The sequence below is a fragment of the Octodon degus genome, unplaced genomic scaffold, assembly GCF_000260255.1.
Source record: "Octodon degus isolate 3935 unplaced genomic scaffold, OctDeg1.0 scaffold00030, whole genome shotgun sequence".
NCBI lineage: Eukaryota > Metazoa > Chordata > Mammalia > Rodentia > Octodontidae > Octodon > Octodon degus.
The window spans coordinates 19,015,740-19,026,697 of NW_004524606.1; the positions used below are offsets into that span (position 1 = coordinate 19,015,740).

General features: G+C 37.8%; 1 pseudogene; it reads left to right on the plus strand.

Annotated features, from left to right (window-relative positions):
* Positions 1–2,320: 2,320 nt before the first annotated feature.
* Positions 2,321–3,394, plus strand: LOC101561771 (annotated as a pseudogene).
* The last annotated feature ends 7,564 nt before the right edge of the window (positions 3,395–10,958 follow it).

A 10,958-nucleotide genomic window follows, 5' to 3' on the forward strand; every position in this document is an offset into this window, starting at 1 on the left:
CAATGAGACAGTTTCAAACCAAATTGGTAGGACAGTTTCAATAATTAACACATTGCATACATTCCTCCTAGTAGTTAATTGCTGTACAAGATGTGGACATGATATCCTATTTACAAACACTATTAGAACAAATCCCTCTATTCTTTAAGAAAATGTAACTATACTAATACATTATTGATTTTTGAAATTATTTTAAAGTTTTTCAGTCATGTGTACTTCATAGATTAGTTTTATTCTTTTCTTTTGTCTTATATAGACATATATAGTAATAAACTAAGCACAGATTAAGACAGGCTAAATGTCACATACATTTACTCAGTGCATAAATGAAAACTGTACTAAGAATATTTCTGCTGGCTGGGTGCAGTACCCCTTGCCTGTAATCTCAGCACTTAGAAGTTTGAAGCAGGAGAACTACCATGAATTCAAGGTTAACCTGGGCTACATAAGTAAGTGAGATTAAGGCCACCCTGCACTACATGAGACACTGCCTCAAAAACAAAGAGAGGGGTGGTGAGATAGCTCAGTGGTCTACATGCCTGCCTGGCAAGTACAAAGACCAGGGTTCAATCCCTGGTACCACATGCTGTCCAGGTCCTGGAACTGAGGCATGCCACAATTGCCCTGTGGTGCACACCTGTAATCCCAGTGCTGAGGAGGCTGAGACAGCAGAATCACTATACTCCTGATCTGTGTAGTGAGATCCTGTACAAAAAAAATTTTTAAAGTCTTTAAAATAAACAAATAGAATGTTTCTTCTGAATAACAAGACAATTACTAATCCTAAATCCAAAACTATGTGATAGTATACATAAACTTCGTAATGATACTAGTCTCACAAATAACTTACAAAATCTTGAATTTATGTGTTAAAATAAAATATCTTATGTTTATTCTTTAATATTATGTACTGGATGAGTTCATCATGTAGTAGAGCATAACACGTCTTCTAAAGTAATAATGAAAAATCAGGATGGTCATGTTAACTATCTTAAGTAAATTATAACTTTGAGATATTATTATAAAATAATTATAATTTTATAAAAAATATTATAAAATTTTCAAATGTATTATCTATATACCAGCAAGTTATATGAATGAATGTCATGTCAAATGGGTGAATAGTTGATGATATTGTTTATTTACTTACTTTGCATCTTATCTAAATCTAAATGTGCTTATAGAAAAGGTAATATGTATGGGAGTGATATTTGTCTTAGTCGACATAGCAGGAAAGTGATGTCTCGGAGCCTCAATAAGACAAAGTGAAGTAAGAAGCTCAGATTAGAAATACAGATGATTAGGACAAAAAAAAGCAAGCATCAAAAGTGCCTATCTGTTATCATAGTAATAGTAGAATAAATACAATGGGAGGAGGTAGAGAATGAGGAACAAAGATTTCAGTTGCAACATAAGAAACACAGAAGCAATGACTCGGAGAGCGAGAGTTATAAAACCAGAATGCAGGTTCTAAAAATCAATAATAGGAGTCAGAGACCAAATCCTGAGAGTACAGAAGACAGAAGTAGAGGGGTGATGAATCAGCCTCAATTGTGAGCTCCTGGGTCAGCTCAGGAGGACAAAGGTGTTTGTGGTAGTCCCTAAGAGGCACATACTTATAACAAGAGGATTCAATCTGCTAAGAAAATCTAACCTAGAGACAGGAAAAGTCTGAGAACAGTTACAAGAAACAGGAGGATTAACTAGAAAATGTTCATTGCATGAAGTGCTTTGGATGGAAGGAAAAATATCACCCTGAGTTAAAATTGTAACTCTATTCCCAGTAGCTTCAATTCAGAACAGTTGCCTAATCTGTTACTTTGGTTTCCTTACATATACAAGATATATTGACCTAATAAATGCCCACTTCTCGAAGCTATTAAGAAGATTAAATAGTTGACTATATATGTAAGAACATGGATCCTAACAAAATAAACATCCATTGCTGTGTCTTTGCCTTTACCATTTGTCAGTATGTATTTCCTTTAACCAACAGGCCAATGCTGTTGATTTCTGCTCCACGTGCAAAGCCATGCTGGCCTTTTCTCCATGCACTTGTCATTCTCTCCCTTGATTTCATGCAACAATTTCTTTCCTACACATTATCACTGAATAATATGCTTAGGCTTAGAAATACATGAGGAGTAGCGGCAGTGCTGGGTGCCGTGTGAACGTGCCGTTAGCAGTGTTTCTCGAGCGGTGGCAGTTCTCACTACAGCTCCAAGATGAGTCCGGTTCGTGTTCGGTTCAGGTTCGTCAGCGGAGATCTCGCTCATCTTGCTGGGCTGCAGGAAATCAGGCAGAAGCGACTGAGTCTGCGATGGAGAGAGAGAAAAGGAAGTTTCAGAAGGTCTTTATTGGTGGATTAAGTTTTGAAACCACAGAAGAAAGTCTGAGGAACTACTACGAGCAGTGGGGAAAACTGACAGGCTGTGTGGTTATGAGGGATCCTGCAAGCAAACGATCAAGAGGATTTGGTTTTGTAACTTTCTCATCCATGGCTGAGGTTGATGCTGACATGGCTGCAAGTCCTCATTCAATTGATGGGAGAGTGGCTGAACCAAAATGTGCTGTAGCAAGAGAGGAGTCTAGCAAAACAAGGGGCTCGTGACTGTGAAGAAACCCTTGGTGGAATTAAAGAGGATACTGAGGAGCAGCACCTCACAGACTGCTTTGAAGAATATAGAAAAAATGATACCATTGAGATAATTACTGATAGAGGCTTTGGCTTTGTTACTTTTGATGATCATGATCCTGTGGATAACACTGTGTTGCAAAAATACCACACCATTAACGGTCACAATGCATAAGTAAGAAAGGCCTTGTCTAGACGAGAAATTCAGGAAGTGCAAAGTTCAAGGAGTGAAGAGGCAGGAACTTTGGTTTTGGGGATTCACCTGGTGGCGGTGGGAATTTTGGACCAGGAACAGGAAGTAACTTTAGAGGAGGATCTGATGGATGTGGAAGTGGACGTGGATTTGGCAATGACTATAATGGGTATGGAGGAGGACCTGGAAGTGGCAATTTTGGAGGTAGCTCTGGTTATGGAGGAGGAAGAGGAGGCTATGGTGGTGGAGGACCTAGATATGGAAAGCAGGGTGGGGACTATGGAGGCAGTTATGACAATTGTGGAGGAGGAAATTATGGAAGTGGAAATTACAATGATTTTGGAAATAATAGCCAGCAACCTTCTAACTATGGTGCAATGAAAAGTGGAAACTTTGGTGGTAGCAGGAGCATGGGGGGACCATATGGTGGAGGAAATTATGGTCCAGGAGGCAGTGGAGGAAGTGGGGTTATGGTGGAAGGAGCCGATACTGAGCTTCTTCCTATTTGCCATGGGCTTCACTGCATAAATAGGAGAGGATGAGACCCCAGAGGTAACAGAACAGCTTCAGGTTATTGAAACAACAATGTTAAGGAAACTCTTATCTCAGTCATGCATAAATATGCAGTGATATGGCAGAAGACACCAGAGCAGATGCAGAGAGCCATTGTGTGAATACATTGGATTATTTAATAACATTACCTTACTGTTGAGGAAGGGGTGTAAAAATGCCTTTGAGTCAGTTTCTCAGCTTTTTAATTGTTCTTTCTTTCTAATGGTCTTTGTAAGAGTATAGAAGCCATTACTTCTTTGATAATGTTAAATTTGTAAGTTTCAGGTGACATGTGAAACCTTTTTTAAGATTTTTCTCAAAGTTTTGAAAAGCTATTAGCCAGGATCATGGTGTAATAAGACATAACGTTTTTCCATTAAAAAATTTAAGTGTGTGTGTGGAGTTAAGAAGCTGTTGTACATTTTTGATTTAATAAAATAATTCTAAGGAAAAAAATAGAAATAAATGAGTATCACTTTGAATAATCTGTTCACTATCAGAAGAGTGTAGTTATTTGAGAAACAACCAAAAATATTCTTTTGGCCAAGGTGTTCTCAATACTCAAAAGTAGACAGTTTGTTCTAGAAGTCTTGTCTAACTAAATCACGCCTGCACTCAAATGTTAAAGGAGCTTCTGGATCATTCTAGCCCCACATCTCTGTTTTTTCGTTTTTAAAAAAAATAATTCTTGTAATTTTTTTAATAGATGGGTTCAAATGCGGTGATCACAGCTCAGTGAGGATGTCAAGGAAATGATAGCGTTATCTAAAGTGGGCTATTTGGGAGCAGTAGGTTTCAGAGAGACATCAGAAATAAGGAAAATTTTTTAAAAGTTAATTATAAAGTATTCATTTGATTGTAACTATTTTTAGTAGTAAACATATCCCTTTTTTCCATAACTATCACTTCAAGACATCAAACCCTAAAAGCAGTTCTGCAAGCTCTGTCACCTTAATCAAATTTTGCCCTGAACCTACTCAATCAAAATGTAATCAAAGCAAATGCAAAAAACTACAAGGTATTCTACTAACACAATCCCTATTATTGATTTAGTTTGTCTTTCAGTTTGATGAGCAGCTATTAAGTTCCTTCCACACACAGTGTGTTATGATGAGTAACAAATAGTGATTTTGTTCCTCAAGTTAAAAGATGAAACATAAAAGCAAATATAGGGTCTAAGGAAAGAAAATTGAAAATACAGCAAGCTTAAGAATCGAAATATTTTAAATTACCTCAGCTATATTACATGACAGTGTCTCTTCTATTCATACTCTATTTCAAATCCTTAGCTCCTATAAGATTTAAATTTTGATAACTAATTTACTGAAATCTTGACTTTGTTTTAAATCTATCTTGCTGAAGTCTTACATTTTTTAAACTCACTAGTAACCCCTATTCTGACCAATTGTGGAAACAATTTGAATTATTTCCACTGAAGCCACCTGCCTTTGTTTCTGTCTGACAAACAGAACACTTGACTGTCCTGCTTCAAGGTTGTATATGGTGAGATTTTTGGACTTATGTGCAAACATGAGAAGCATAGAATTCTTTATCCTATTTTTTAAAATATAATCTAATTTTTAAATGTTTTTTTATCATATTATGTAGGGACTTAAAGTTCAACATATCAATACTTGATGAAAAATACCTGTTCCTTATTATGCCTAAGATGTTTGAAATGCAGTGAGATAGTGAGGCTAAGATTGATAGTCCAAATTGTTTGATAATAACAATAAGCTTTTCTTCTGGATGGTTAACAACCTAAGTTTGCAGACCAAAATTAGAGAAAAAGGAAGGATACAAGGAAAGCCAACATTTTGGCCCTAGCCTTCTAAGGTCAATTAAGACTCAGGACATATGAGAACTTGTACTGTAACGTCATGTACCTCGGTAGTGTCCCAAATTTTCTGATCAAGAAGATTATGAGGCCAAAGAGGAAAGTGATCGATGACGTAGAGTGGGCCTAAGGAGAGTCACATGGGGAGAAGACACTCTCTCAGGCTTTCACAGAGAGCACATTGGCCAAGCATTGGCCGTGACTCATCCACATGGCTGCCGCTGACAAAGGTTCTACAATCTGAGGTACAGGATCTCAAGATAAATCCTGAGGGCATTTCACTGACCTTCTCAGACCAAAAAGCTACAACTCTTGTTGCACAGGTCCTGCTTTACCTTGGTCTTAACCATCCAGTAGAAAAGTATGAAGACGAAATATAGGAAGTAAAGCCATGTTGTTATGTTGAGCTGTGGGGGACTCAGTTCAATAATTTCTGACATTGCCAGTTAAACAGAAGACCCAATGCTATTATGGGCTACTGGACTCTTTTAGAATATTTTGCTGAGTTTACACACCTATAATATTCAATAACGGAACTTAGAAAAAATGGGATATATCGATGAATGTCCATTTTGTATCTGTGTATTCAAAGAGGTTGGGATAGATATATAGTTGCATTCTCTTAATGAATAGAATGATTTGTTCTAATGGTGTTTGTAAATCGGATCACAAGTCCGCATCTTGTACAGCAATTAACCACTAAGAAGAATATATGCAGTGTATTATTTGTTGAAACTGTACTTCCGATTTGATTTGAAACTGTCTCATTGCTATCTGTTTATCAATAAAACTTTGAAAAAAAAAAACAGAACACTTAAAAAAGCATTACATACAGTTAAAATAACATGAACATATTTCCATGTCCACAACCTTTTTTCATTTTGCGTTGTAATACAATAAAATTTTCATAGCTATGGCCAAAATGCTTAAGAGCTGGCCTGGGCATATGACTGTGTGATCAAGATTCATTAGAAACTCTTAAGAATCATACAACATTCTTTTCAAATGCCACTGTCACACCACCTTTGGTTTTTCTCTGTTTCCTGATACTTTTAGTTAAAGATATGCATTTTATAAACCATCAAGAAATGTAGTTACCAGATTGAAACCAGTGTCCCCAAATCTTGACATTTCTACGCTCCCTGATGACAAAGGCATAATGGAAAATACAACAATCTGTAGAAGCACAGCACTATTTCTGTAGGTCATGCATCCAGTTCTTTTAATAACATATTTTCTTAACATATAATGTTTTTGTTAAGTTCTGTGTAATTTATTTCAATTCATACAAATAATTTCATTATTTGTCCATTTCTACCACATTAGTATGTTCTTGATATTTCTAAGAACAGCAACATCATTAAATCAAATCTTTATGCTAAACTAAAACCAACAGACCCAAAAACACCAATAAAGATTTCTATATAAAGCTGTTAAGTTCAATAGTAGGTTCTGAAGTTAGAACTTAGGATTTTTTTAAGTAGCAACATTCAAAATTCACTGTGTTAATAATGCAGGCAACCTGATTGTTCTCTACTGAGAATATGAGTACTACTAAGAAGGAGAAGTAGAAGGAGTAAGAAGTCAAACTAGAGTTATAACAGTATCTGGGAGCAGGGACTGGTTTAGATCTCTTGGAAACTAAGCATGGTATGAGCAGAGCAAACAGCTAACATCCTGAATAAAACAGAGACATAAGTTTCAACACACTTGTGATGTGTTCTTATCTAAAATGCCACTGACTCATTGTTCTTCTAAAACTAATATTGGGGGACATTTGACTTACATCATGTAACTCTCAGTACAATTTTGTATTCTGTGCTTTTCCACAAAGCTAGAAAGAAAGTACTTTTGCCCGTCCAGTGGTCTTCCCATTGTACCAGTCTGGTTTGATGTTTGATTTGTTTTTTTTTTTTTTTTTTTTTGGTACTGGGGATTGAACTCAGGAATTTGGGCCTGCCAGGCAGGCGCTTATGCCATTGAGCTACCTCTCCAGTCCTTGTTTGATTGTTTTTGCATCTGCCTTTGTGTAATTTTCTTATAAGAACAGAGAAAGAGAAGCATTCTTTTCAACTACTTGAATCATAACATTTGGTTTAAGATTCAGACCTCAATAGAAGGACAAGTAAGTGAAAGAAAGGAGTTGCACTCAGTTTAAAAACACAAAGCTTCTCATCTACATAAAATCAGCCTACCTTTTTATTGTTCTTTAAATGCTAGTCTTTGATCCTTTACTGTCTAACTAGTTTGGAATTTGCAGAAATTAGAACAGCTTGGGTATGGGTTGCATGCCCTGCTGTCTCTAGAGGATTTGTAAGGATCTGTTATCCCATGGGTTACACACATTTTCTGTTGGCTTAGGAGTCAACCATCTGCAGTATAACTGGAGCTGTGATATGCCTGCCGAGAGCATGATTACAATCACAGCTCCATGGCAAGAGCAGTGCCAGAGTCAGCAGTGTGAAGGACATCAGAGATCAATCTTGCTTGCAAAAATCTGTCCATGTCACTCCTGCTCCCCCTTCTAGTGTGCAATAGCAGACCCACACAAATGCTGCATACAGACCTTTCCAAGGTCTCACAATCAGTGCCTGGCTTGCAGGCTTCTGAGAGAGTACTGATGGAGAGAGACAGCTGGCGGGGGCAGGAGACGTCTCTGCTCTTTGGTTCTGAAAGTTCACAACAAAATATCCCATTGCATTTCTATAAACAGCCTACAGGTACCCTTTCAGACAGTTTTTGATATACATTTCATCAGGGTCCCATCAGAAAAAACATGGGATGAAAAGAAAGGGGGGAAAGCAACCATATGACGTGATCTTCCCCTCTTCTCAAAATGGCCAAAGCTGACCACACCTTCATTCTTTTCTGTACACACAGAACATCTGTAAGTAAATCTGTGCTCATGTCTCAACCCACACAAATAGCTGCAAGGTAATACTGCCACCCTCCATTCATAGAAACCAGACTGGAAGATACCAGAAGTACCATTTCCTTTAACCAAGTAGGGGGAGGCATACTGCCCATGTAATACAACCTTGAGGGTGTACTGAGCCTAACAAAGTAGTCCTAGCTACACTTCAATGTTCACAATTCATTCTACCTCCAACACTATGGCTACCCAGAACTGCCTCACTTCTCATTGACTGCCTCCTTCCTTGGAGTTCAAGCACTAATATCCCAAGTATTTCTTTACATGCATTAGTTAGTGACAGAAACACAATTCAAAGTGAGCAAAAAGCAAACTGAAATTTTTGGCAAACAAAACAAAAATATCTATGACTATAGGACCAACTTTTAGCATGGGTGTGCTCAAGTAAAGCCATAAAAAGAGTTATGCCTAGTTCTGGGTTCAGCTTTGCATTGAGGGGCTTCTCCATTCTTACTCAAGTGGCAGCAAGATAGTGACCCGCAGCTTTACACTTACGTTCTATTTTCTCAACAGCTGCAACTGTTGTGGGAGGCCATTAACTGGTATCCATTTTATAATAGTGTCAGCCGTCTTCTTAAGTTTCTATTCCCCTGCTGAGTTAAGTGTATGGTCTTTCTCACTCCGCCTATTTCCCATAAGTCTCCTGCTATGCCCCGGAGGTGGGACTTCCTGTCATAGTCCCATTGCCTAGTTACTCGTGCCTTTTACCCACCCACGTCATTTCCCTATGCCTCCTCTATATAATTCCAGCACCTCCCCTGAATAAACGGGACTTGATCAGAATCCTGTCTTTTCTCCATTTCTCGCATCTCCTGTCCTTTGTCCCCTCTTCAATTCCCCGCTCCTCCCCCAGGTGACCTTCGTTGACTGACCCGCTGGTTCGGGACAAACCGTAAAGTACAATTCTTTTTCAAAAGTTACAACTAAAGTCACAGAATCAGGATTCCTGCTCCACATGGCCACCCATAAACAAATCACCCTGACCAGGCCATGTAGTGTCTATGAAGTCATGGGACCACCTACTTCAAACTCATGATCTGAGAGTAGTTGTTTTCTCCCCAGAAAATCAAAGTGCTATGAATCAGGAGAAAGGAATGAACACCTGGCTAACAGAATTAACCGAAGTCCTGGCCTTAAATCCAGTTCTTAATCTGGGGCCAGAACAATGGCAATAATGATTCAAGAGGAGAGGGTTCATGATTGTATTTTCCCTTCTGTAGCTTTCTGCAATGTTACTTTATTTTCTTTATTTTTTAAATAGGGGCAGAGAATGAAGACAAGTAAAAGCAAATCTAAGTTTTAAATAAATGTAGATGGATATGATAATGTAAATGTCAAGAATTTTCTTCAGAATATGAGATTCTCCCAGTCATAATAAATGCTATCCTTTTTAATGTCACACCATGAGTATAAGCTTATTTGATCAGCTTTAAAAGTCACTCCTTCCAAAGATGACTAAATAAGAGAAAAGACAACATATACTGCCTTTCCAAATGATTTCTGCTTTACTAAAGTGTTCTGCTTTAAAACCAAGAACATGATTCCAAAGTAATTCAAAAGAAAGATATGTGGGGGCTGGAGAGATGGCTCAGTGGTCTAAAGCACCTACTTAGAAAAAGCTTAGCAAAACACAGGGACCGCGGTTCAATCCCCCAGCACCACGTGCCAGCCAGCCCGCCCCCTGGTGGGCTGAGCTGGCCACACACACACACACACACACACACACACACAAATAAATAAATAAAATTAAAAAAAAAATCCTTCATAAAAAGAAAGATACGTGATACTTTTTAAAAAAGTAAAAAGAAAATTTTTCAAGTATTTCTACATGTTATGATGGTATCTAGGAAAGTTCCTTAGCCTAAATCAAGACCATCTCAATCCAGCCCCAATCTGTCTCTCTAGAATTATCTCCTACCAAAACTAACCACACACCCCGACCCCTGAATACCAGTCCATTTCTATTGCAACAACCTGCAAAGCATTCTTATGGACTCCTACCAACTTCCACCTACATCTTTGACTCAGAAATGCCCCATGCTTATATAATTCTTCTCATCTTGAAAGGCCTGATTTAAAACTCCACATTTTCTGGGTAGCATTCCCTGAGCTCCCTATTAAGTTCTCTGAACTCTCAAATCTTACAAATACTTCTCTCTGACCCCTACTTCATTCTGCCTTATACTACAGTTAGTTATGTGCTCCAAGTGGACCAAGTTGCATCATTTGTTACATATTTGTAACTTCCAAATCCAGCTTAAAATTGCAGGTAAATTAAAATCATTTAATCTTATTTTATTTAATGCATCATTAAGAGAAAACCCCCAAAACGAAAGCTAAAACTATTCCTCCAAAACATTGACAATAGCAGTATTTTTGAAAAAAAATACATTTTAATGCATTTATTTATTTATTTATTTATTTATTTGGTACAGGGTCTTGCTATGCAACTCGGGCTCTAGTGAGCCTTCTGTTTCAGCCTTCCAAGAGCTGGAATTACAGACATGCACTATACCCAGCTGGCATAGTGTATAGTACCAGGGATCAAACTTGGGGCCTTGCACTTATCAGGCAGGTACTCAGACCACTGAGCTATCTTCTCAGTCCAAGAGCAGTATTTTAAATGACAAGAAATGGAGAGGTAGGAGAATAATGCACCAAGCTCACAAGCATTGCAAGTACCATAGTCTGCCTGACAGCACACATACTCATCAGCAATCACTTTCCATGAGGATCTGAACAGTGTTTTTCTTTACAAATGAAAGTTTTTAATGTTCTCAAAAGCTAGAAATAATTCAAGTCCTAAAGC